The sequence below is a fragment of the Aquarana catesbeiana genome, linkage group LG04 (genome assembly GCF_042186555.1).
Source record: "Aquarana catesbeiana isolate 2022-GZ linkage group LG04, ASM4218655v1, whole genome shotgun sequence".
Lineage (NCBI taxonomy): Eukaryota > Metazoa > Chordata > Amphibia > Anura > Ranidae > Aquarana > Aquarana catesbeiana.
The window spans coordinates 28,770,236-28,797,717 of record NC_133327.1 but is presented as its reverse complement, the minus strand read 5'-3'; the positions used below and the strand labels follow the sequence as shown (position 1 = coordinate 28,797,717).

The 27,482-nt window shown below is 44.3% G+C and overlaps 1 long non-coding RNA gene across 1 annotated transcript; it reads left to right on the top strand.

The window, feature by feature from the left end:
* The first annotated feature begins 339 nt into the window (after positions 1–339).
* Positions 340–26,973, top strand: LOC141141338 (uncharacterized). The gene is made up of 3 exons (XR_012244050.1): positions 340–495; positions 2,552–2,673; positions 24,016–26,973. It is a non-coding gene; the product is annotated as an uncharacterized lncRNA (long non-coding RNA).
* The last annotated feature ends 509 nt before the right edge of the window (positions 26,974–27,482 follow it).

The window sequence follows — 27,482 nt, the reverse complement described above, 5'->3', positions numbered from 1 at the left end:
ACTTGAGACTTGCTTGTGACTTGCACATATGTGACTTACTCCCATGTGTGGTATACGGTATATAAAAGACAGACAATGCTGAAGTTGAGTAGCCTAGAGTATAAAATTGTTCCTATCTGTAATTGATGCACTAATTATACAACAAGATACAAGATGTGGGTAATGGATGATACTTTTTGACCACTTGTGTTTCTGAAAAAAAAATGTTTTTTACTAATTGAGGAAGTGCTATTTTTGACATATACTTTTAGGGTGGTTTGATGGTGGTTATGGTCAATGACGCATGCCATTCTTCTTATAAAAGCAGGATTTACCTCAGAAAAGTTCTTTAATTCTATTGTATTCATTAGGACCTTTTTGAATAGCTCTCAGCTTTGTGTACCCGTTTTTTTTCTCACAGAAAAGCCAGGAGAACTTCAAGCTCTATTGCAGGGGTAGCAATAAAGTATCATTGTGGAAGAATATTCCCAAAAGAAGGAAGAAATTATTTCTCAGGTAAGATTATTTTTATGACTATTATCATACTTCTTCTTCCTATTATTATTAGTATTAGTAGTAGCAGCAGTAGTAGTAGTATTTAGATGTATTTTCTTATACAGATCAAAATGAAAGGAGAAGTAGAGTCAAAGCTCTTTTTTGGCCCTACTTCTCCTGGCGATCACAGGAGCGCACTTCGTTCTGCACTCCTGCGACCCATATTCAGCTTAAGCCTGCTGTTAGCTGATGTCATTCTGCTGGTCCAGACCCTGGAGAGAGCCTGACTTTAATGTCAGGTTCCATCCAGATGCCTGGACCAGCAGCTGGCTTAGCCAGAACCTGAGCCAGCCCCTTCTGTCCCCTCCATAGGCTGGTGTTCTAGTGAGTGCTGATGGGGCAGCCAGTGCTCTCTGAAGACCAAGAATTGAGTGATCAGCGGTCTTCAATCACTCAGTTCTCGGTGTAGAGGCAGCGGGGGACAAATGCTGCATCCACCAAGGTGAGTATAAATGTTTTTTTTTTTTAATATTCCCAAACTTCTCTTTTAACCTTTATATTGTCATCTCTGGTTGAACCATGTTCACTATCTGCATTCTTTGTAGTCTCCATTGCTTTCTATAGTTTCAAACTCACCTTACTATTGCAGTGCAATTAAGCACTTACAATACAGCACAATTCCAAGGAGAGAGAAAAGCCATTCTGTTTCTCCATTGTGCATAAAAGAAGGAAGGCTTTATTATCCTTTTGACAAAACTGCTTGGCTCTCTTCACTTCACAGGTCAACAAATATATTAACCTTTTCTGGAAATAGAAATTTGAAGAGATAGATAGATAGATAGATAGATAGATAGATAGATAGATAGATAGATAGATAGATAGATAGATAGATAGATTGCATATTACCAGCACACCTAAACATTCCTTTTGAATATTAATTTATTGTAAAGTCACCAGTAGAAGCAATGTTAACCACTTAAGCCCCGGACCATTTGGCTGCCCAAAGACCAGAGCACTTTTTGTGATTCGGCACAGCATCACTTTAACTGACAACTGCGCAGTCGTGCGATGCTGCTCCCAAACAAAATTGACATCCTTTTTTCCCCACAAATAGAGCTTTATTTTGGTGGTATTTGATCACCTCTGCAGTTTTTATTTTTTGCTCTATAAACAAAAAAATAGCTACAATTTTGAAAAAAAGCATTATTTTTTACTATTTGCTATAATAAATATCCCCCAAAAATATATAAAAAAACATTTTTTTCCTCAGTTTAGGCCAATATGTATTCTTCTACATATTTTTGGTAAAAAAAAAAAAAAATCGCAATAAGCGTTTATTTATTGGTTTGCACAAAAGTTATAGCGACTAAAAAATAGGGGATAGTTTTATGGCATTTTTATTAATAATTTTTTTTTTTACTAGTAATGGCGGCGATCAGCGATTTTTATCATGACTGCGACATTATGGCGGACACATTGGACACTTTTGGCGCTATTTTGGGACCATTCATATTTATACAGCGATCACTGTGATTAAAAATGCATTGATTACTGTGTAAACTGACTAGCAGTGAAGGGGTTAACTTTAGGTGGCGCTGTAGGGGTTAAGTGCGTCCTAGGGAGTGATTCTAACTGTGGGCGGGTGTGGCTATGTGTGACACGACACTGATCACTGCTCCCGATTACAGGGAGCTATGATCAGTGTCCTGTCACTAGGCAGAACGGGGAAATGCTCGTTTACATTAGCATTTCCCCATTCTTCCTCTACGTGAGATGTTTGCGGGTATCCCCGTGGACATCAAGTCCGCGGGACCAACGATCACACTCACAGGGCTCGCGGCGGGCGTGCACGCGATGGCCAATCACCAAGGCGAAACATGTAGAGATGAAATCAGTCAGCACATGTATTAGTACTGTAATATCAATATTTACCTTTTGTATGTTTGTTTTTATGCTCTAATAAATTTCTACTTTTTATAAATGATTTAGTTCTAATTTAGCACCTTAAAGATCCCAAATACATCTTTAAACTTCTAATAATATATAATAAATCTTCATGAAATAATTGTCATTGCAGATGGAAATGGAACGTGCCATCTTAGCATTGCTGCTTATTGGGAGTTGCATTGTGAGTGTCACACCGCTCAACAAGACACAAGTGCACACTGCAATAGAATACATCAAGAAAACGTTCAAACTGTAAGTATAAAGATCTATTCATGTAACCATATTAGTGATTAAGTCCCATGTCACAAGAACAATCCCATCGCCCACAGCAACTCGCCAGCAATAGGATCAAGAGGTCACTTATCTTTGTATGGAGTCACTCTCTCAATAGATGGACCATTGAGATGTTGCTTCATTGCATCTCCCTCAAGATCAAGAGCATAAAAAATGCTCAACAGTGTCCTAACACACATACAGTCAGGTTCCATGCACACTAGCGTTTTTTTTAAGCTAAAAAAACACTGGAAAAAGCATTGTATAAAAAAAAAAAATGCTGGTAATAGCTCTTTGGAGTAGCATTTCAGCAGCGTTTTAGGAGCATTTAACCACTTCCCGACCACCCGCCGTCATTATACAACGGCAGGTCGGCACGTTCCCGCAAATCGCCGCAGCTGTACGTCGGCCCTTTAACCACCTCCATACTTGGCACTTTCACCCCCTTCCTGCCCAAGCCATTTTTCAGCTTTCAGCGCTGTCACATTTTACTTTTTGCTATAATAAATATCCAATTTTTTTTTTTTTAAACAAATTTTTTCCTCGGTTTAGGCCGATACATATTGTTCTACACATTTTTGGTAAAAAAAAAAAAAATCGCAATAAGCGTATATTGATTGGTTTACGCAAAAGTTATAGCGTCTACAAAATAGGGGATAGATTTATAGCATTTTTATTATTTTTTTTTTTTTACTAGCCATGGCGGCGATCTGCGATTTTTATTGTGACTGCGATATTGCGGCGGACATATTGGACATTTTTTACACATTTTTGGGACCATTCACATTTATACAGCGATCCGTGCTATAAAAATTCATTGATTACTGTGTAAATGTGACTGGCAGGGAAGGGGTTAACACTAGGGGGTGATCGAGGGGTTAAATGTGTGTCCTAGGGAGGTAATTCCAACTGTGGGGGGACTGACTGGGGGAGGTGACCGATCGGTGTCCTTATTTACAAGGGACACACATCGGTCTCCTCTCCTCTCTGACAGGACATGGATCTGTGTGTTTACATACACAGATCCACGGTCCTGCTCGGTTGCTGGGCAATTGTGGCCGTCGGGCACGCGCGCGCCCCCTATTGGCTCGGGAAGGCGGTCACGTCATATGACGTCCGCCCAGAACAAGAGCTGCCTCGTCCCACCGTCATATGACAGTGGGCAGGCAGCTAGTGGTTAAAAAGCTATAGCAGGCGCCCGCAGCGGGGGAAGCTGATGCACGTGGCCGGCGGCCGCGATGTCCACCGGCCACCCGTGATCGCAGGAAAGAGGAGCAGAATGGGGATCTGTCAATGTAAACAGACAGATCCCCATTCTGTCAGGGAAGTATACAGAGATCTGCTGTTCCTAGTGATCAGTAACAGCGATCTCTCTCAACTCCCAGGCAGTCCCCTCCCCCACAGTTAGAAACACCTCCCAGGGAACACAGTTAACCCCTTGATCGTCCCCTAGTGTTAACCCCTTCCCTGCCAGTGACATTTATACAGTAATCAGTGCATTTTTATAGCACTGATCAATGTATAGATGTCAGTGGTCCCAAAAAAGTGTCAAAAGTGTACGATCTGTTCGTCGTAATGTCGCAGTCCCGCTGAAAATCGCTGATCCCCGCCATTACTAGTAAAAAATAAATAAATTATAAAAATGGCATAAATCTATCCCCTATTTTGTAGACGCTATAACTTTTGCACAAACCAATCAATACACACTTATATTATTTACCAAAAATATGTAGAAGATTACAAATTGGCCTAAACTGATGAAGAAATTTGTTTTGTTTTTATTTATTTATTTATTTTTTGGATATATTTATTATAGCAAATAGTAAAAAAATATAGTTTTTTTTTTCAAAATTGTCTGTCTTTTTTTGTTTATAGAGCAAAAAATAAAAATCGCAGAGGTACAGCGTTGCATGACCGTGCAATTGTCAGTTAAAGCGACGCAGTGTCATATCACAAAAAATGGCCTGGTTATTAAGGGGGGAAATCTTCCAGTCCTTAAGTGGTTAAGAGCATCTAGGAGCATTTAGGAGTATTAGCATTTTATTGCCATTTTTGCAGTAAAAGGGAAAAAAAAGCTAAAAAAAACTCTATTAGTAGCATTTAGGAGCTTTTAGCAGCGTTTAGGAGCGTTTCTGCTGGAAAAACGCTCCAGGAAACTCTACAAAAACAATTTTTTTCTGCTCCTAGACGCTAAAGCTCAAAAAACGCTAATAGCCTAAAGTAGTGTGCATGGACACATAGGATAACACTATTTGGCTTCTAGGAGCAGAACAAAAAATGCTAATAATAGCTTTTAGGAGTTTAAAAAAAATGCTAGTGTTCATGGCGCCTCAACGCGCTTTTTAAAGTGTTTTTCGGCTGCTAAATTCCAGGAGGAGAAAACAGACATTTTTGAGCTAAGGTGTGCATGAGGCCTAAAACTTTTTGGGGTTTTGGGGGTTTTTTTGCTCATTTTTTGTATCCGAATTAAAAAAAAAAAAATAGTATAAAAAACAAAAAAACAAAAATGAAAATTCTTTGCAATACTTTGTGACATAATCATAAATAAGGAAATAAAATGTATGTTTTTATTTTACAGTGACATTATTTGTTTTCAAACAAACTCTGGTCAAAAAAGAAAAAAAGGATTTTTTTTTAAGTTTTGTTACTTTGTTTCTAAGAATTAAATAAAAAAATTCATGTTTGCAAGACAATCACAAAAATAAATCCATGTTTGTCTTACAAAAAAAAGCATATATCTATTTGGTATCTTAACAGGAAACTCCACTTTTGTGGGGACAAAATATAAACTAAAAAAATATTGCATATGTTGTGAAATTATTAGCCAACTCTTATTGTAAGTTAATGTTAATTGTTTCAAATGACTTTTCCTTTTCAATCTGCAGAGCTGTGATTTTCCATAAAATGGAAAGCAATATGGCAACCTGGAGACGTTCTGTATACAGATGGTGTATAGAATGCCCCCCCAGAAATGTAATTTCCTGCTTGTGTGATTGGCTTACTGATTTTCCCAGAAATCTGCACTTAGATACCATTCAGATTTTGAGCATCCCCTGCAAGAAACCCTTTATGACCAGAGCATTTTTTTTTTTTTTGATATTCAGCACTACACTACTTTAAAGCAGAAGTACAGAAAAAGCTTGTTTGGCTGTACCTCTCCAGTGGGTCACAGGAGTGCAATTTGTTCTGCACTCTCGTGACCCGTTTCAGCAGACAGCAGACTGAAGTCCACTGTCGGCTGATGTCACAGAGCTGGTCCAGGCTTGGGAAAGATTGTGACCATATGGTCGGAATCCACCCACATGCCTGGACCGGCACTTGGCTGCTGAGAGCCTGAGCCGGCTGTTCCGGCCCCCTCCATAGCTCAGTGCTCCATTGAACGTGGGGGGGGGGCAGAGCAGTGAGTCGATGACTCAGTCACCAGCTCTCTGTTCAGGAAGGTCTGAGAACTGAGCGATCGGCAGTGAATGATCGCTCATCTCTTAGTGTTAGTGTAAGTAAGATTCAGAAAAAAATCCAAATCACGTATTTCTCTTTTAACTTGTGAACCGGTTATGCAGCATTGTATGTAAATTACATTTTTGCTATTTTTTCACACAAATAGAGCTTTCTTTTGGTGGTATTTGATCACCATTCGGGTGTTAATTTTTTATTATATAAACAAAAAAAGACCAAACGTTAAAAAAAAAAAATATTTATTTTTTTTAACTTTCTGCTCTAAACATATCCAATAAAATGTTAACAAAAAAAAACTTCTTCATAAATTTAGACCAAAATGTATTCTGCTACATGTCTATGGTAAAAAAAAATCCCAATAAGTGTAAATTGATTGGTTTGTGTGAAAGTTATAGTGCTGTTATGGGATTTATACTGGAATTTTTTATTTATTTATTTGTTTATTTCATACTAGTAATGACGGTGACACATTAGTGACACTAATACAGTGATTAGTCCTAATACTATACACTGTCACTGTACTATTGACACGGGCTGGGAACAGGTTAAAGACTTGTGTCTTTTTTCAACCAGACTAACCATGTACAGTATGTACTGTAACTATAGTAATATAACATATAGGGGCGCTAGTGGTTACCAATTATATCCCACCAGTGCAAACTATATACAGTGCCTTGAAAAAGTATTCATACCCCTTGAAATGTTCCACATTTTGTCATGTGACAACAAAAAACGTGAATGGATTTTATGTATACCAACACAAAGTGGCACATAATTGTGAAGTGGAAGGAAAATTATAAATGGATTTTTTTTTACAAATAAATATGTGAAAAGTATAGGGGGCATTTGTATTCAGCCCCCCTGAGTCAATACTTTGTAGAACCACCTTTCACTGAAATTACAGCTGCAAGTCTTTTTGGGGATGTCTCTACCACCTTGGCACATCTAGAGAGTGAATTTTTTGCCCATTCTTCATTGCAAAATAACTCAAGCTTTGTCAGATCGGATGGAAATTTTCTGTGAACAGCAATTTTCAAGTCCTGCTACAGATTCTCATTTGGATTTAGGTCTGAACTTTGACTGGGCCATTCTAACACATGAATATGCTTTGATCTAAACCATTCCATTGTAGCTCTGGGTGTATGTTTAGGTTAATTGTCCTGCTGGAAGGTGAACCTCTGCCCCAGTCTCAAGTCTTTTGCAGACTCTAACAGGTTTTCTTATAAGATTGCCCTGTTTTTGGCTCCATCCATTTTCCCATCAACTCTGATCAGCTTCCCTGTCCCTGTTGAAGGAAAGCATCCCCACAACATGATGCTTTCACCACCATGTTTCACGGTGGGGATGGTGTGCTCATGGTGATGTGCAGTATTAATTTTTCCGCCACACACAGCGTTTTGCTTTTAGGCCAAAAAGTTAAACTTTGCTCTCATCTGAACAGAGCACCTTCTTCCACATGTTTGCTGTGTCCCCCAAATGGTTTATCATAAACTGCAAACTGGCCTTCTTTCAACAATGGCTTTCTTCTTGCCACTCTTCCATAAAGGCCAGATTTGGGGAGTGCGCAACTAATAATTGTCCTGAGCTATGCATCTCTACAGCTCCTCCAGAGTTACCATGGGCCTCTTCTGCTGCTGCTTCTCTGCTTCTCTCATTAATGCTCTCCTTGCCTGGCCTGTCAGTTTAGGTGGAAGGCCACGTGTTGGTAGGTTTGCAGCCGTGCCATACTCTTTCCTTTTTTGGATGATGGATTGAACAGCGCTCCATGAGATGTTCAAAGCTTGGGATATTTTTTATAACCTAACCCCTTCTTTAAACGTCTCAACAACTTTATCCATGACCTGTCTGGTGTGTTCCTTGGCCTTCATGGTGCTGTTTGTTCACTAAGGTTCTCTAACACACCTCTGAGGGCTTCACAGAACAGCCGTATTTATACAGCAATTAAATTACACACAGGTGGAATCTATTTACTAATTAGGTGACTTGGTTCCACTAGATTTTAGTTAGGGGTATCAGAGTAAAGAGGGCTGAATACAAATGAACGCCACACTTTGTTTGACTATCACATAAAATAGACAGATAGCCTTTTACATGAAATGGTGCCCAATCGGCACTAATACAGCCCGTAAGTTTAACTAGGAACCAGGAGCCGTCGTGCATTCCAATTACCGGAAGTGACGTGCCAGAAGCTCCACCTCTATGCATTTTGTCACAATGACGTCTTCTGGAAGAACTGTTGATTGGCCGATTTGGATGCCATGATACCGAAGATCAAATTAGCTAGTATCGACCCAGACCAAGATAAACTTATTTGGTTCAGATGGTGTCAAGCGTGTGTGGCGGCAACCAGGTGAGGAGTACAAAGACAAGTGTGTCTTGCCTACAGTCAAGCATGGTGGTGGGAGTGTCATGGTCTGGGGCTGCATGAGTGCTTCCAGCACTGGGGAGCTACAGTTCATTGCGGGAACCATGAATGCCAACATGTACTGTGACATACTGAAGCAGAGCATTATCCCCTCCCTTCGGAGACTGGGCTGCAGGGCAGTATTCCAACATGATGACCCCAAACACACCTCCAAGATGATCACTGCCCTGCTAAAGAAGCTGAGGGTAAAGGTGATGGACTGGCCAAGCATGTCTCCAGACCTAAACCCTATTGAGCATCTGTGGGGCATCCTCAAAGGGAAGGTGGAGAAGCGCAAGGTCTCTAACATCCAGCAGCTCCGTGATGTCGTCATGGAGGAGTGGAAGAGGACACCTGTGGCAACCTGTGAAGCTCTGGTGAACTTCATGCCCAAGATGGTTAAGGCAGTGCTGGAAAATAATGGTGGCCACACAAAATATTGACACTTTGGGGCCAATTGGGACATTTTCACTTAGGGGTGTACTCACTTTTGTTGCCAGCGGTTTAGAAATTAATGGCTGTGTGTTGAGTTATTTTGAGGGGACAGCAAATTTACACTGTTATACAAGCTGTACACTGACTACTTTACATTGTAGCAAAGTGTCATTTCTTTAGTGTTGTCACATAAAACGATATAATAAAATATTTACAAAAATGTGAGGGGTGTACTCACTTTTGTGAGAGATATAGATATATATATATATATATATACACACATACACATACATATACATATATATATACATACACACACACACACACACACAGTATTTATTGGCGTATAACACACACTTTTTTACAAATTAAAATCAGGGGAAAATCGCGGGTGCCTCTGAATTACATAGAGCCGTGATCTCCTGTGTACTCGGCGCTCCGTCACTCACAGCCACGCCTCCTGGCCCCTCATTGGGCAACTGTTCTGTCTATCATATGAGCAGGGCCAGGAGGCGTGGCTGTGATCGCCGGGTACACAGGAGATCGCGGCTCTGTGTAATACAGCGGCACTCGCTCCTCCTCTTCCCTCGGAGGCAGCAGGGATAATCCAACACTGGCGAGGGTGCAATGATGGGAAAGGTGAGGCTGCAGATGGGCACTGAACAGGCTGCATTGCTGGTCAATTTATAGGCTGCAGATGGGCACTGAGCAGGGTGCATTGTTGGGCAAATTAATGGCAGCAGATGGGCACTGAGCAGGGTGCATTGATGGGCAATTTAGAGGCTGCAGATGAGTACTGAGCAGAGTGCATTGATTAGCTGTGATTCTAATTTTGCTTCAAAGTTCTTTATTTAAAATGTAAGTTTTTTTTTTCCTTAAACTTCCCTCCTAAAATTGGGGTGCATGTTATACGCCTATGCGTGTTATACACTGATAAATACGGTGTATATATATACACACACACACATATACATATACACACACATACACATATACACAGGGCTCAAAATTTCAAGTCCTGAGCTACTAGCCAGGCCTCAAATGTTACTCGCCACCAGTTGCCCCGCCCAACCCCTACCCCGCCCTAATCACGCCCTCATAAATTATCTCATGAAATTACACTTAAATGTTTTATGCAGAATTAAGTTATAAAAATAAATATTAACCACTTGCCGACCGCCTCACGACGATATACGTCAGCAGAATGGCACAGGCAGGCAGAATCACGTACCTGTACGTGATCTGCCTCCCAAGGGTGGGGGGTCCGATTAGACCCCCCGGTGCCCGAGGCGGTCGGCGTTTGTCCCCTGGCGATCGGAGGTGAGGGGGAGGCCATCCATTCATGGCCCCCCTCGCGATCGCTCCCAGCCAATGGGATCATTCCTCTGCTGCTGTATGCTAAACAGCAGCAGAGGAAATTATGTCATCTCTCCTCGGCTCGGTATTTTCCGTTCCAGTGTCGAGGAGAGAAGACTGCAATGTGAGTGCACAACACACACACATACAGTAGAACATGCCAGGCACACAATACACCCCCCTTTACCCCCCTGATCACCCCCAATCACCCCTCCCCCCCCTGTCACACTGACACCAAGCAGTTTTTTTTTTCCTGATTACTGCATTGGTGTCAGTTTGTGACAGTTAGTGTGGTAGGGCAGTTAATGTTAGCCCCCCTAACCCCCCCCCAATAAAGTTTTAACCCCTTGATCACCCCCCGTCGCCAGTGTCACTAAGCGATCATTTTTCTGATCGCTGTATTAGTGTCACTGGTGACGCTAGTTAGGGAGGTAAATATTTAGGTTCGCCGTCAGCGTTTTATAGTGACAGGGACCCCCATAGACCATTGAATAAAGGTTTTAACCCCTTGATTGCCCCCTAGTTAACCCTTTCACCAGTGATCACCGTATAAGTGTTACGGGTGACGCTGGTTAGTTCGTTTATTTTTTATAGTGTCAGGGCACCCGCTGTTTATTACCGAATAAAGGTTTAGCCCCCTGATCGCCCGGCGGTGATATGTGTCGCCCCAGGCAGCGTCAGGTTAGAGCCAGTACCGCTAACACCCACGCATGCAGCATACGCCTCCCTTAGTGCTATAGTATCTGAACGGATCAATATCTGATCCGATCAGATCTATACTAGCGTCCCCAGCAGTTTAGGGTTCCCAAAACGCAGTGTTAGCGGGATCAGCCCAGATACCTGCTAGCACCTGCGTTTTGCCCCTCCGCCCAGTCCAGCCCAGCCCACCCAAGTGCAGTATCGATCGATCACTGACACTTACAAAACACTAAACACATAACTGCAGCGTTCGTAGAGTCAGGCCTGATCCCTGCGATCGCTAACCATTTTTTTGGTAGCGTTTTGGTGAACTGGCAAGCACCAGCAGCCTAGTACACCCCAGTCGTAGTCAAACCAGCACTGCAGTAACACTTGGTGACATGGCGAGTCCCATAAGTGCAGTTCGAGCTGGTGAGGTGGCAAGCACAAGTAGTGTCCCGCTGCCACCAAGAAGACAAACAGGCCCGTTGTGCCCATAGTGCCCTTCCTGCTGCATTCGCCAATCCTAATTGGGAATCCAATCCTAATTAGCCTCTAGACTGCTTTTACAAGCAGTGGGAGGGAATGCCCCCCCCCACCGTCTTCCGTGTTTTTCTCTGGCTGTCCTGTCTCAACAGGGAACCTGTGAATGCAGTGATTCAGCCAGCTGACCATAGAGCTGATCAGAGACCAGAGTGGCTCCAAACATCTCTATGGCCTAAGAAACCGGAAGCTACGAGCATTTTATGACTTAGATTTCGCCGGATGTAAACAGCACCATTGGGAAATTGGGAAAGCATTTTATCACACCGATCTTGATGTGGTCAGATGCTTTGAGGGCAGAGGAGAGATCTAGGGTCTAATAGACCCCAATTTTTTCAAAGAAGAGTACCTGTCACTACCTATTGCTATCATAGGGGATATTTACATTCCCTGAGATAACAATAAAAATGATTAAAAAAAAATGAAAGGAACAGTTTAAAAGTAAGATAAAAAAGCAAAAAAATAATAAAGAAAAAAAAAAAAAAGCACCCCTGTCCCCCCCTGCTCTCGCGCTAAGGCGAACGCAAGCGTCGGTCTGGCGTCAAATGTAAACAGCAATTGCACCATGCATGTGAGGTATCACCGCGAAGGTCAGATCGAGGGCAGTAAGTTTAGCAGTAGACCTCCTCTGTAAATCTAAAGTGGTAACCTGTAAAGGCTTTTAAAGGCTTTTAAAAATGTATTTATTTTGTTGCCACTGCACGTTTGTGCGCAATTTTATAGCATGTCATGTTTGGTATCCATGTACTCGGCCTAACATCATCTTTTTTATTTCATCAAACATTTGGGCAATATAGTGTGTTTTAGTGCATTAAAATTTTAAAAAGTGTGTTTTTTCAAAAAAAAATGCATTTGAAAAATCGCTGCGCAAATACTGTGTGAAAAAAAAAAAATGAAACACCCACCATTTTAATCTGTAGGGCATTTGCTTTAAAAAATATATAATGTTTGGGGGTTCAAAGTAGTTTTCTTGCAAAAAAAAAAAAAATTTTTTTTCATGTAAACAAAAAGTGTCAGAAAGGGCTTTGTCTTCAAGTGGTTAGAAGAGTGGGTGATGTGTGACATAAGCTTCTAAATGTTGTGCATAAAATGCCAGGACAGTTCAAAACCCCCCAAATGACCCCATTTTGGAAAGTAGACACCCCAAGCTATTTGCTGAGAAACATGTCGAGTCCATGGAATATTTTATATTGTGACACAAGTTGCGGGAAAGAGACACATTTTTTTTTTTTTTTGCACAAAGTTGTCACTAAATGATATATTGCTCAAACATTCCATGGGAATATGTGAAATTACACCCCAAAATACATTCTGTTTCTTCTCCTGAGTACGGGGATACCACATGTGTGAGACTTTTTGTGAACTTAGCCTTGTACGGGACCCCGAAAACCAAGCACCACCTTCAGGCTTTCTAAGGGCGTAAATTTTTGATTTCACTCTTCACTGCCTATCACAGTTTCGGAGGCCATGGAATGCCCAGGTGGCACAACCCCCCCCCCCCCCCAAATGACCCTATTTTGGAAAGTAGACACCCCAAGCTATTTGCTGAGAGGTATAGTGAGTATTTTGCAGACCTCACTTTTTGTCACAAAGTTTTGAAAATTGAAAAAAGAAAAAAAAAATTTTTTTTCTTATCTTTCTTCATTTTCAAAAACAAATGAAAGCTGCATACTCACCATGCCTCTCAACAAATAGCTTTGGGTGTCTACTTTCCAAAATGGGGTAATTTGGGGGGGTTTTGTGCCATCTGGGCATTTTATGGCCTTCAAAACTGTGATAGGTAGTGAGGAGTAAAATAAAAAATTTACGCCTTTAGAAATCCTGAAGGCGGTGATTGGTTTTCGGGGTCCCGTACGCGGCTAGGCTCCCAAAAAGTCCCACACATGTGGTATCCCTGTACTCAGGAGAAGCAGCTGAATGTATTTTGGGGTGCAATTCCACATATGCCCATGGCCTGTGTGAGCAATGTATAATTTAGTGACAACTTTTTGTAATTTTTTTTTTTTTTTGTCATTATTCAATCACTTGGGACAAAAAAAAATTAATATTCAATGGGCTCAACATGCCTCTCAGCAATTTCCTTGGGGTGTCTACTTTCCAAAATGGGGTCATTTGGGGGGGTTTTGTACTGCCCTGCCATTTTAGCACCTCAAGAAATGACATAGGCAGTCATAAACTAAAAGCTGTGTAAATTCCAGAAAATGTACCCTAGTTTGTAGACGCTATAACTTTTGCGCAAACCAATAAATATACGCTTGACATTTTTTTTACCAAAGACATGTGGCCGAATACATTTTGGCCTAAATGTATGACTAAAATTGAGTTTATTGGATTTTTTTTATAACAAAAAGTAGAAAATATCACTTTTTTTCAAAATTTTCGTTTTTTTCCGTTTATAGCGCAAAAAATAAAAACCGCAGAGGTGATCAAATACCATCAAAAGAAAGCTCTATTTGTGGGAAGAAAAGTAAGGAAATTTCGTTTGGGTACAGCATTGCATGACCGCGCAATAAGCAGTTAAAGCGACGCAGTGCCAAATTGTAAAAAGTGCTCTGGTCAGGAAGGGGGCTGAAGTGGTTAACAATAACTTTATCCGTGTCCACCAATGCAGCCTACCCGTGTCCACCAATGCCTGTGTCCACCAGTGCAGCCTGCGTCCCCCCAGTGCAGCCTGTGTCGTCGTCCCCCAGTGCAGCCTGTGTCACCCCCCCGTGCAGCCTGTGTCGTCCCCCCCAGTGCAGCCTGTGTCATCGCCCCCCAGTGCAGCCTGTGTCCCCCCCAGTTCAGCCTGTGTCGCCCCCTCCCCCTCCAGTGCAGCCTGTGTCACCCCCCAGTGCATCCTGTGTCATACCCCCCAGTGCAGCCCGTGTCATCCCCCCTCAGTGCAGCCTGTGTCATCCCCCAGTGCAGCCTGTGTCCCTCCAGTGCAGCCTGTGCCCCCTACAGTGCAGCCTGTGCCCCCCCAGTACAGCCTGTGCCCCCTCAGTGCAGCCTGTGCCCCCTCAGTGCAGCCTGGGTCTCCCCCAGTGCAGTCTGCGTCCCCCCCAGTGCAGACTGTGTCCCCCCCAGTGCAGTCTGTGTCCTTCCCAGTGCAGCCTGTCCCCCCCAGTGCAGTCTGTGCCCCCCCCAGTGCAGTCTGTCCCCCCCAGTGCAGCCTGTATCCCCCCAGTGCAGCCTGTGTCCCCCCAAGGGCAGATTGTGCCCCCCCCACCCCACTGCAGACTGTTCCCCCCCAAGTGCAGCCTGTGTCCCCCCCAGGGCAGCCTGTGCCCCCCCCGGGCAGCCTGTGCCCCCCAAGGGCAGACTGTGTCCTTCCCAGTGCTGACTGCCCCTCCAGCTCCAGTGCAGCCTGTGTACCCCCCCAGTGCAGCCTGCCCCCCCCGTGCAGCCTGTGTCCCCCCCCAGGGCAGACTGTGTCCCCCCCAAGGGCAGACTGTGTCCCCCCAGTGCAGACTGTGCCCCTCCCAGTGCAGCCTGTGTCCTCCCAAGGGCGGACTTCCCCCCCCAGTGCAGACTGTGTCCCCCGTGCAGCCTACCTGTGCAGGGGAAGAGAGAGGAGAGCAGCCGCCTGATTGATTAGAGCGCGGGGAACATAACAGCATTCATTTCAATAGCTGTGTGTTCCCCGCCGCGTGCCATCATATACAGCCCCTCCCCCTTGTCCGGGCACTTTGATAGAAAGATCACCCGTCCAATCCTAGGACGGGGATCTGTCTATCAAAGTTGCCCGGATAGGGGGGAGGGGCTGTATATGATGGCGCGTGGCGGGGACAACACAGCTATTGAAATGAAAGCTGTTATGTTCCCCGCGCTCTAATCAACCAGGCGGCGGCTCTCTTCTCTCTTCCCCTACGATCGCTGGGAGAATTGCTCCCATACCATCCAGGCTGCCGGCAGTACTCGCCCCCCCCCCACCGCTCCCAGGCAGCCCACACTCGCCAGCCCTCAAAATCCACTCGCAAAATGCGAACAGGCGAGTAGAATTTTTGAGGGCTGTGTATATATATATATATATATATATATATATATACATATATATATATATATAGTGTATTTATTTCACACAAACACACAGAACTCTGTGTACATAGGAGTCATGATCTGGCCCTATCTTCTCCCTGAAAAGCAGGGAGAAAAAACAGCCAGATTAGTAAGTAAAAGCAGCACACTTTACACATTGTTAGACACACGGTTAACCCCTTATTGCCCCTTGATGTTAACCCTTTCCCAGTCAGTGTCATAGTTACATAGTAGGCGAGGTTGAAAAAAGATACAAGTCCATCAAGTCCAACCTATGTGTGATTATGTGTCAGTATTACATTGTATATCCCTGTATGTTGCGGACATTCAGGTGCATATCTAATAGTTTCTTGAAGCTATCAATGCTCCCCGCTGAGACCACCGCCTGTGGAAGGGAATTCCACATCCTTGCCGCGCTTACAGTAAAGAACCCTCTACGTAATTTAAGGTTAAACCTCTTTTCTTCTAATTTTAATGAGTGGCCACGAGTCTTGTTAAACTCTCTTCTGCAAAAAAGTTTTATTTCTATTGTAGGGTCACCAGTACAGTATTTGTATATTGAAATTATATCCCCTCTCAAGCGTCTCTTCTCCAGAGAGAATAAGTTCAGTGCTCGCAACCTTTTCTCATAACTAAGATCCTCCAGACCCTTTATTAGCTTTGTTGCCCTTCTTTGTACTCGCTCCATTTCCAGTGCATCCCTCCTGAGGACTGGTGCCCAGAACTGGACAGCATACTCCAGGTGCGGCCGGACCAGAGCCTTGTAGAGTGGGAGAATTATCGTTTTATCTCTGGAGTTGATCCCCTTTTTAATGCATGCCAATATTCTGTTTGCTTTGTTAGCAGCAGCTTGGCATTGCATGCCATTGCTGTGCCTATCATCTACTGGGACTCCCAGGTCCTTTTCCATCCTAGATTCCCCCAGAGGTTCTCCCACTAGTGTATAGATTGTATTCATATTTTTGCCACCCAAATGCATTATTTTACATTTTTCTATATTGAACCTCATTTGCCATGTAGATGCCCACCCCATTAATTTGTTCAGATCTTTTTGCAAGGTTTCCACATCCTGCGGAGAAGTTATTGCCCTGCTTAGCTTAGTGTCGTCTGCAAATACAGAGATTGAACTGTTTATCCCATCCTCCAGGTCGTTTATGAACAAATTAAATAGGATTGGTCCCAGCACAGAACCCTGGGGAACCCCACTACCCACCCCTGACCATTCTGAGTACTCCCCATTTATCACCACCCTCTGAACTCACCCTTGTAGCCAGTTTTCAATCCATGTACTCACCCTATGGTCCATGCCAACGGACCTTATTTTGTACAGTAAACGTATATGGGGAAATGTGTCAAATGCTTTTGCAAAATCCAGATACACCACGTCTACGGGCCTTCCTTTATCTAGATGGCAACTCACCTCCTCATAAAAGGTTAGTAGATTGGTTTGGCAAGAACGATTCTTCATGAATCCATGCTGATTACTGCTAATGATACCGTTCTCATTACTAAAATCTTGTATATAGTCCCTTATCATCCCCTCCAAGACTTTACATACTATTGATGTTAGGCTAACTGGTCTGTAATTCCCAGGGATGTATTTTGGGCCCTTTTTAAATATTGGTGCTACATTGGCTTTTTTTCCAATCAACTGGTACCATTCCAGTCAGTAGACTGTCTGTAAATATTAGGAACAACGGTCTGGCAATAACTTGACTGAGTTCCCTAAGTACCCTCTGATGCAAGCCATCTGGTCCCGGTGATTTATTAATGTTAAGTTTCTCAAGTCTAATTTTAGTTCTGTTCTCTGTTAACCATGGAGGTGCTTCCTGTGTTGTGTCATGAGGATAAACACTGCATTTTTGGTTACTGAAGCCCCCCGATTCACTCGTGAAGACTGAGGAGAAGAATAAATTCAATACCTTCGCCATCTCCCCATCCTTTGTAACCAGATGTCCTTCCTCATTCTTTATGGGGCCAATATGGTCTGTCCTCCCTTTTTTACTGTTTACATACTTAAAGAAATTCTTGGGATTTTTTTTGCTCTCCTCCGCTATGTGTCTTTCATGTTCTATCTTAGCCGTCCTAATTGCACCCTTACATTTCTTGTTGCATTCTTTATAAAGTCTTAATGCTGAGGATGATCCCTCAACCTTGTATTTTTTGAGGGCCTTCTCCTTTGCTTTTATATGCATTTTTACATTGGAGTTAAGCCATCCAGGACTTTTGTTCGCTCTTTTAAATTTATTACCCAATGGGATACATTGGCTAATGCCCTTATTTAATATACTCTTAAAGCAAACCCATCTCTCCTCCGTATTCTTTGTTCCTAATATTTTATCTATGCCTTTTAGCAAGGTTTGTAGTTTAGGGAAGTTGGCTCTTTTGAAATTCAGTGTCTTTGTATTCCCCTTAGGTTTCCTATTTGTGTGATTTATACTGAAAATAATTGACCTGTGATCGCTGTTACCTAAATTGCCCTGTATTTCCACCTCCGTGATCAGGTCTGTATTGTTGGTAATTAGTAGAACCAGTAATGTTTTATTTCTAGTTGGTGCGTCTACCATCTGACCCATAAAATTGTCCTGCAAGACATTAAGGAACTGGCGAGCCTTAAATGAATGCGCGGTTCCCTCCACCCAGTCTATGTCTGGATAATTAAAATCCCCCATTATAACACTTCCCATCCTTGCTGCTAATCCAAATTGTGATAGGAGATCTGTCTCCACTTCCTCCCTCAGGTTAGGGGCCTATAGCATACTCTCAGTATTATTTTCCCCTTAGTTTCATTCCTTTGGAGCTCTACCCATAAGGATTCCACCTCCTCCCTAGCTCCCTCAGTGATGTCATCTCTCACATTCACTTGTACATTATTCTTGATATATAGGCATACCCCTCCCCCTTTTTTACCCTCTGTATCCTTGCGGTAAAGTGTATACCCTTGAATGTTTGCCAGCCAATCATGAGAGCTGTTGAACCAGGTCTCTGAAATTCCCACAAAATCCAAATCCTCCTTGTACAACAGTATCTCTAGTTCACCCATCTTGTCCGCCATGCTCCTGGCATTGGTGAACATGCCACATAGTTTAGACAGTGTACAGTATTATCACTGATCAATGTATTAGTGTCACTAGTGACATCAGTGTCAGTTTGTGACCCTGCCAGCCAGTGTCAGTTAGAACCAGATTGCCCACAGAGGGTCAGAGTTCCCCCTTACATCAGAGCATGGCACAGTGCCTCCTTACATCAGAATCCTTGCACAGTGCCCCTGACATCAGAGCATGGAACAGTGCCCCTGACATCAGAATCCTGGCACAGTGCCCCTTTACCTAAGAGAATGGCACGGTGCCCCTGACATCAGAATCCTGGCACAGTGCCCCTTACTTCAGAGAATGGCACAGTGCCCCTTACTTCAGAGAATGGCACAGTGCCCCCTTAGATCAGAATCCTGGCACAGTGCCCCTGACATTAGAATCCTGACACAGTGCTCCTTATTTCAGAGAATGGCACAGTGCCCCCTTACATCAGAGAGTGGAACAGTGCCCCTGACACCAGAGAATGGCACAGTGCTCCTGACATCAGAGAATGGCACAATGCCCCTGACATTGGAGAATGGCACAATGCCCCTTATATCAGAGCATGGCACAGTGCACACTTACATCAGAATCCTGGTACAGCGCCCCTTACAACAGAGAATGGCACAGTGCTCCTGACACTGGAGAATGGCACAGTGCCCCCTGACATCAGAGAATGGCACAGTGCCCCTGACATCGGAGAATGGCACAGTGCCCCTGACATCGGAGAATGGCACAGTGCCCCCTGACATCAGAGAATGGCACAGTGCCCCCTGACATCAGAGAATGGCACAGTGCCCCTGACACTGGAGAATGTCACAGTGCCCCTGACACTGGAGAATGTCACAGTGCCCCTGACATCAGAGAATGACATAGTGCTCCAGACATTGGAGGATGGCACAGTGCCCCCTGACATCAGAGAATGGCACAATGCCCCTGACATTGGAGAATGGCACAATGCCCCTTACATCAGAGCATGGCACAGTGCACACTTACATTAGAATCCTGGTACAGTGCCCCTGACATCACAGAATGGCACAATGCCCCCTTACATCAGAGAATGGCACAGTACCCCTGACATCAGAATCCTGGCACAGTGCCACTTGCTTCAGAGAATGGCACGTGCCCATAACTTCAGAGAATGGCACAGTGCCCCCTTAGATCAGAATCCTGGCACAGTGCCCCTGACATTAGAATCCTGACACAGTGCTCCTTATTTCAGAGAATGGCACAGTGCCCCCTTACATCAGAGAATGGAACAGTGCCCCATGACATCAGAGAATGGCACAGTGCCCCTGACATTGGAGAATGACACAATGCCCCTTACATCAGAGCATGGCACAGTGCACACTTACATTAGAATCCCGGTACAGCGCCCCTTACAACAGAGAATGGCACAATGCCCCCTTACATCAGAATCCTGGCACAGTGCCCCTGACATCAGAATCCTGGCACAGTGCCCCTTACTTCAGAGAATGGCACAGTGCCCCTTACATCAGAGAATGGCACAGTGCCCCCTTACATCAGAATCCTGGCACAGTACCCCTTACTTCAGAGAATGGCACAGTGCCCCCTGACATCAGAGAATGGCACAGTGCCCCCTGACATCAGAGAATGGCACAGTGCTCCTGACATCAGAGAATGGCACAGTGCTCCTGACATCAGAGAATGGCACAGTGCTCCTGACATCAGAGAGTGGCACAGCGCTCCTGACATTGGAGAATGGCACAGTGCCCCTGACATCAGAATCCTGGCACAGTGCCCCTTACTTCAGAGAATGGCACAGTGCCCCTTACATCAGAGAATGGCACAGTGCCCCCTTACATCAGAATCCTGGCACAGTGCCCCTGACATTAGAATCCTGGCACAGTGCCCCTTACTTCAGAGAATGGCACAGTGCCCCCTGACATCAGATAATGGCACAGTGCCCCCTGACATCAGAGAATGGCACAGTTCCCCTGACATTGGAGAATGTCACAGTGCCCCTGACATCAGAGAATGACATAGTGCTCCTGATATTGGAGGATGGCACAGTGCCCCCTGACATCAGAGAATGGCACAGTGCCCCTGACATTGGAGAATGGCACAGTGCCCCTAACATTGGAGAATGGCACAGTGCCCCCTGACATCAGAGTTAAGTAATCCCTAAGTGCTAGCTGGACAAGAAATCAACTTGTCAGCTCCTGGAAGGGGGGAGGGGGGGGGCAGATGAGGGAGAGAGGGGAGGGAGATGGGGGACTGTTCACTCACCGAAGGCTGGTATCTGCAGGATCACACAGGGGAATCAGTGTAGCAGCCCCCATAGATCTTCCAGCAGCGGGGCAGACACAGGAGATGGGGGCTGGAGGAGCCAAAGTGGATCGAGCCCTCTCTCCTCACCTGTTTGTACCATTTGGGGGGAGAAAGGGGGATTTCTGCTGGCTGAGTATTGTAAGGGAAGTGAAATCTACCCTCTAGATTCGGCCATGCTCCCCACTAGATGCTGCTGACCTCCTATCCTATGACAGCAGAAGAGGCACTGGAGGGCAGGCGGAGCGCAGCTGTATCACTCCGCCACCTACAGTAAGAGATCTGCTGCCGGAACTTTAGAGGCAGCATCAGGAAATGCGGCCAGCTGTCAGCTTACTCCGCAGCTGCAGTTCTCATAGGTCAGTCTCTAGGAGTATACATATCAATCAGAATTGTCTCACTGGCAGCACTGTCACCGCTAGTGGGTGTTCATTAGTGAACCCAGCAATTTCACCAGAATAAACCCCTGGCTGGCACAGGGGAGGATTAGGGTGCCCAGGCACATCCGGCACACCCTGTGCGCACGCCTATGATCCCATTACAGGCATACCTCCCTTTCATTCCTCCGACATTGGGTGCAGGCCTTTAGCTGGAATGATATGTCTCTCTGCTTAATCAGACCTATAGTTTTGCAGTAAGTGAAACTCATGAACCATCCTGATTGCATATCTCCCAACTTTTTGAGAGGAGAACGAGGGACACCTATTATCATAAGAATGTAGGCATAAGGCACACCCCCTGCTACACCCTCTTAAAAGAGAATTGTACAAAAAAATGATTCATTAAACCCACTTTTTTAACACTACTATTCCTTTATACTGGCTTCTGAAATTTACAAATGCAGCAATTTAGCACTTTTAGGACTTTTATGAAACACTTTAACCACCTCCCGTCTGTGCTATAGCTGAATGACGGCTACAGCGCGGGCCTTATTTGCTGGGAGGGCATCAATAGACGTCCTCCCGAGCATGTGCTGTCAGCGCTCCTTACCACGTGATCAGCTGTCAGCCAATGACAGCTGATCACGTGATGTAAACAGAAGATCGTAATCTTTTTTTTTTTTTCTCACGCTGTCAGCGTGAGGGAAAAAAAAGCTGATCACCTGCTTCTGTCAGGGACATTAGTCCCTCACACAGCGAGCCACCGCTGCCTTGTCTGTGCCCACCAGTGCCACCTATCAGTACCCACCAGTACCACCTACCACTGCCCACAGTGCCACCTACCTTTGCCCACCAGTGCCACCTATCAATGCCCACCATTGCTGCCAATCAATGCCCATCAGTGTCTCATCATCAGTGCTGCTGATCAGTGCTGCCTATCAGTGTCACCTACCAGTGCCTACCAGTGCCCTTCAGTGCCACCCATCAGTGCCAACCATCAGTGTCCATCAGTTCCACCCATCAGTGCCACTTCTCAGTGCCACCTCATCAGTGCCCATCAGTGCAGCCTATCAGTGCCCATCAGTGCAGCCACATCAGCGCACATCAACGAAGGAGAAAAATTATCTGTTTTCAAAATTTTATAACAAACTATGAAAGTTTTTTTTTAATTTTCAGTATTTTTTTTTCCTTTTTTAGCAAAAAATAAAAAACCTTGCAGTGATTAAATACCATTAAAAGAAAGCTCTATTTGGTGGACAGTTTACATCAGGTGTCCTCCAGTGGAGCCCCCTTTACTTCAGGTGTCCCCCAGTGAAGCCCCCCCCTTACATCAGGTGTCCCCCAGCAGTGTCCCCCTTACATCAGGTGTCCCCCAGTGGAGCCCCCTTTACATCAGCTGTCCCCCAGTGGAGCCACCTTTACATCAGGTATCCTCCAGCCATGTCCCCCTCACATCAGGTTTCCCCCTGTGGAGCCCCCTTTACATCATGTATCCCTAGTGGTGTCCCACTTACATCAGGTGTCCCCCAGTGGAGCCCCCTTTACATCATGTATCCCCTAGTGGTGTCCCACTTACATCAGGTGTCCCCCAGTGGAGCCCCCTTTACATCAGGTTTCCCCTAGAGGTGTCCCCCTTACATCAGGTGTCCTCCAGTGGAGCCCCCTTTACATCAGGTGTCCCCCAGTGAAGCCCTCCCTTACATCAGGTCCCCCCCGCAGTGTCCCCCTTTACATCAGGTATCCCCCAGTGGAGCCCCCCTTACATCGGGTATCTCCCAGTGGAGCCCCCCTTACATCAGGTATCCCCCATTGGAGCCCCCCTTACATCAGGTATCCCCCATTGGAGCCCCCTTTACATTAGGTATCCCCCAGTGGAGCCCCCTTTACATCAGGTATCCCCCAGTGGAGCCCCCTTTACATCAGGTATCCCCCAGTGGAGCCCCCTTTACATCAGGTATCCCCCAGTGGAGCCCCATTTACATTAGGTGTCCCCAGTGGATCCCCCTTTACAGCAGGTATCCCAGCAGCGGAGTCTTCACCATTACAGAAGACCATAAGTAACAGACCCAGTGGAACAAAATAGAGGCGTAGCCGGCTGGGTGGTTGCCAATAGAAACTGACCCTGCGGCCTTTCCCACAACAGGTCACAGACAGACCGGCAGCGGGGTGTGGGCAGCAGCTCAATTTCTATTGGCAGCCACCCGGCCGGCTCCGCTTCCTCTTTCTCCTCGGCGTTACTTCTGGTCTTCTGTAAAATTGAGGCCAGCTGAGACATTGCCACTGCTGGCCGTGGACCTCTAGCGGTGACTGCGAAAAATCTGGAAAACACACATTTCCCGGGAAATGCTAAAATCAGGAAAAAGGTCTAAATCCCGGGAATGTTCTGGGAAATTCAGGACAGTTGGGAACTATGAGATTGTAAAGCTCTGGTTTTGACTCAGCAGGGTTACGCTAAAGACCTCTGCAGACAGACCACTGCTTCCACACAGAGAGCAATGTTTTTTCTCTGCAACATGTTGACAGAGGTCAGGCTTTTCTACTCAGGGTGCTGCTGATTTAGAAAAAAAGCCAATTTAGCACACCTTTCATTTTGATGCAAATTGGGAATATCTTTAGCTAGTTTAAACTGAAGGCTTACAAAAATGTTTTCTTTTTTAATCATTTAATCCATTTTAAATATATTTAGGGCTGATACAAGGCAATATGCCTATGTTGCTGTTTTCTCCAAACAAGAATGTGACAGTCTCTCTTCCAATAACAACAATCTCCAAATCTTGCAAAATGAAGATGCCGCTGGAATTACTGATGCCTTAAATAATGAGCAGAAAATCTACACAGGAAGACAAATGGTTTTGGCAACTTATGGCGCCCCTGGCTTTCATGCTGAATATCGTCTGCTGTTTCCACCAAATGGATCCGATGTCTCCGCTGTCCAGCAATTGGTGAATACTAATCCTAATGCAACCTGTGCCATCTTCTACAGTCTTAACACCCCATGTGTGGGCATATGCACCAACACAACGAACAACAGGAATATTATCCAGAAACTTCCGGTGTTTGATAAATATAACAACAACAAAGCATTTGTATACAGTTTAGTATATGGTATGGATATCAAAAACAAAAAAATAGGAAAAGAGAAAATTTGGGATGGTTTGGCAAAAATGAATTACAAGATGGATGTGTATCGCTGCTTTCCCAACAAATGCCGCAAATGCTTTGAATATAAGAATAAAGGTCACTGTACTAATTAGATGAGAAGGAATCCAAGTCCAGCTCATTGTTTATCATGGGTGGCTTTAAATTATTTGTTTGGGTGAAGCTGGCCCAAATGAACTGTTTCCTTTATTAACAGCAGTAGGGCAGGGACTTTCCATCCCATTCCCAGAACAAAACTGGGTTGGCTCGGCCATTCGCAGGACTTTTTGTATTTTATGAATGAGTACATTCCAGTCCACCTCATTTTATGAATGAGATGGAGAGGTAGGTGGACGATATCCTGATCTCCACCTCGGCCAATCAGAGGAAACCTTGTATTCTATTATAATACAAAGTTCTTGTATATGGCCGAGCAGTACTTAGCCCAAATGGACTTTGTTACAGAAAAAGGATGGGAAATGCCAATACTGCTTCCAATACACACTGCTGTATACTGTATGTAGTTGATGCAATGTAAGGTTTATACAGCGCTCCCTGCAGATATATCTGTTATTCAAGGAAATAACTAATTTAGACTAGCTTGGCCCAAACAAACTATTTGAAGTTACGGTAAATATGTTGTTAGGCTTTATAGAACTACGCTTATTGCTACCCTAAGGAATTATTCTATCGCATCTCTGAAAACCCAGCTTCATTCAAAAGCATTTTAACCACTTCAGCCCCGGAAGATTTTACCCCTTCCTGACCAGAGCACTTTTTGCGATTCGGCACTGTGTCGCTTTAACTGACAATTGCGCGGTCATGCGGCGTTGCACCCAAACAAAATTGACATCCTTTTTTTCCCACAAATAGAGCTTTCTTTTGGTGGTATTTGATCATCTCTGCGGTTTTTATTTTTTGCGCTATAAACAAAAAAAGAGCGACAATTTTGAAAAAAAACGCAAATTTTTTTACTTTTTGCTATAATAAATAACCCCCAAAAATATATAAAAACTATTTTTTCCTCAGTTAAGGCCGATACGTATTCCTATACATATTTTTGGTAAAAAAAAAAAAAAAAAAAAATCACAATAAGCGTATATTGATTGGTTTGCGCAAAAGTTATAGTGTCTACAATATAGGGGATAGTTTTATGGCATTTTTATTATAAACTTTTTTTTACTAGTAATGGCGGCAATCTGCAATTTTTATTGGGACTGCGACATGGTGGACACGTCGGACAATTTTGACATATTTTTGGGACCATTGTCATTTATACAGCGATCAGTGCTATAAAAATGCATTGATTACTGTAAAAATGTCATTGGCAGTGAAGGGGTTAACACTAGGGGGCGATGAAGGGGTTAATTGTGTTCCCTAGTGTGTGTTCTAACTGAAGGGGTGTAGGGGAGATGACAGATCGCTGTTCATACTCTGTATGAACAGACAATCTGTCTCTTCTCCCCTCAGGGAACTGGAAACTGTGTGTTTACACACACAGATCCCGGTTCTCCGTGTGTCAGCAGCGATCGTGGGAGCCCGGCAGTGATCGTGACCGCCGGGCACTTGCATCGGCTCCAGGGAGCGAGCAGCCCCTAGTGGCCACAGGGCGAAGCGACGTTACAAAACGTCGCTTTGCCCAGCCGTGCCATTCTGCCACAGTACAACTGCAGCGGCTGGTGGTTACGTTTAAAGTGGTTGTAAACACTTACATATACCCAGAGAAGTGACTAGTCTCAGGTGATACACAGAGATGAAACAAATCATCCTACATAAGCTGTACCTGTTTATCTGGAGTCTTCTCTTCTCTACATGCTTTCAAAGTCCAGAATTGTTAATGCTTGTCTGAGCTGTCAGAAAACAGGGTGCGGGGAGCTGAAGTTACACTCTGCAGCGCTAAGTGAGAGATTATGTGAGGGAAGAAGTGATACACTCCCTTCATACAGCACAGAGGTGAGACTGTCAATTACAGGCGGTGTGCTGGAGCTCTCTCCTCTGTCACCTTTTTACCTTTTGATTTCAGGAAAACTTGTCAGAAGTGACTCATGCAGATAGCAGAGGAACGAGACAGCAGACAGAAATGTCAGTCTAGATTGAGACAAATACATACTATAGAGGGATATGCTTTGTTCAAATTTCATCCCTGAGGTTTACAAGCACTTTAAGATATAGAAGGGAAGGGCTAAAGCCTCTGTCTGGTTTATTATTGCTGTCTATGTCCCTATCTGGGAGATTTCCTTTCACTTCCCTATTTTAACTTATGAAAGAGGAAGCAAGAGAGAAATCTCCATCCTGAGAACAAAAGCAATAAAAAATAAAAAAAACTGCTTCTGTGTCCTGGTTAAGGGAAATGTCCTCTCACTTCCTGTTCAGTCTTCACCCATCAACCAGTCAGGAAGTGAGGGGAAATCTCCCCATTGAGGACAAAGATATTTGCATAACCCTTTATATGTCTTACATTTCCTCTTTGTTTTTCCTGTATAAAAATAAAAATATAATCACCGTATAGCAAAAGATGGGCTGAGAGTCTCTTATTTCTGTGTAATATATGGCTGGACAGCAAAATAACAAGCTTCCTGGGTCTGTAACCATTACAGTAAAAGTGGCATTAAACTCAAAACCAAAAAACGATTACAGTGGAACCTTGGATTTCGAGCATAATCCAGGAGAATGCTTGTAATCCAAAGCACTCGCATATCAAAGTGAGTTTCCCCATAGAAGTCAATGGAAGCGAACATAATTTGTTCCGCATTAAATTCTATTATATGCAATATAGCATATGGCCAGAGGTGGGGGGCGCCAGAGAGCATCGGAAATACTTGGGGACAGCTCGGCTGAACTCGGAAAGGCTCGGAAACACTCGGGAACGGAGTGTTTCCGAGTATTTCCGAGTCATTCTAAGTATTTCCGAATGGCTCCGAACCACTACGAGTGCCCCCGCACCTCTGGCCAAATGCGGTACTGCACCACCAATTTGCTTGAATTCTGCTCGTTTTTACAAGACAACACTCGCAA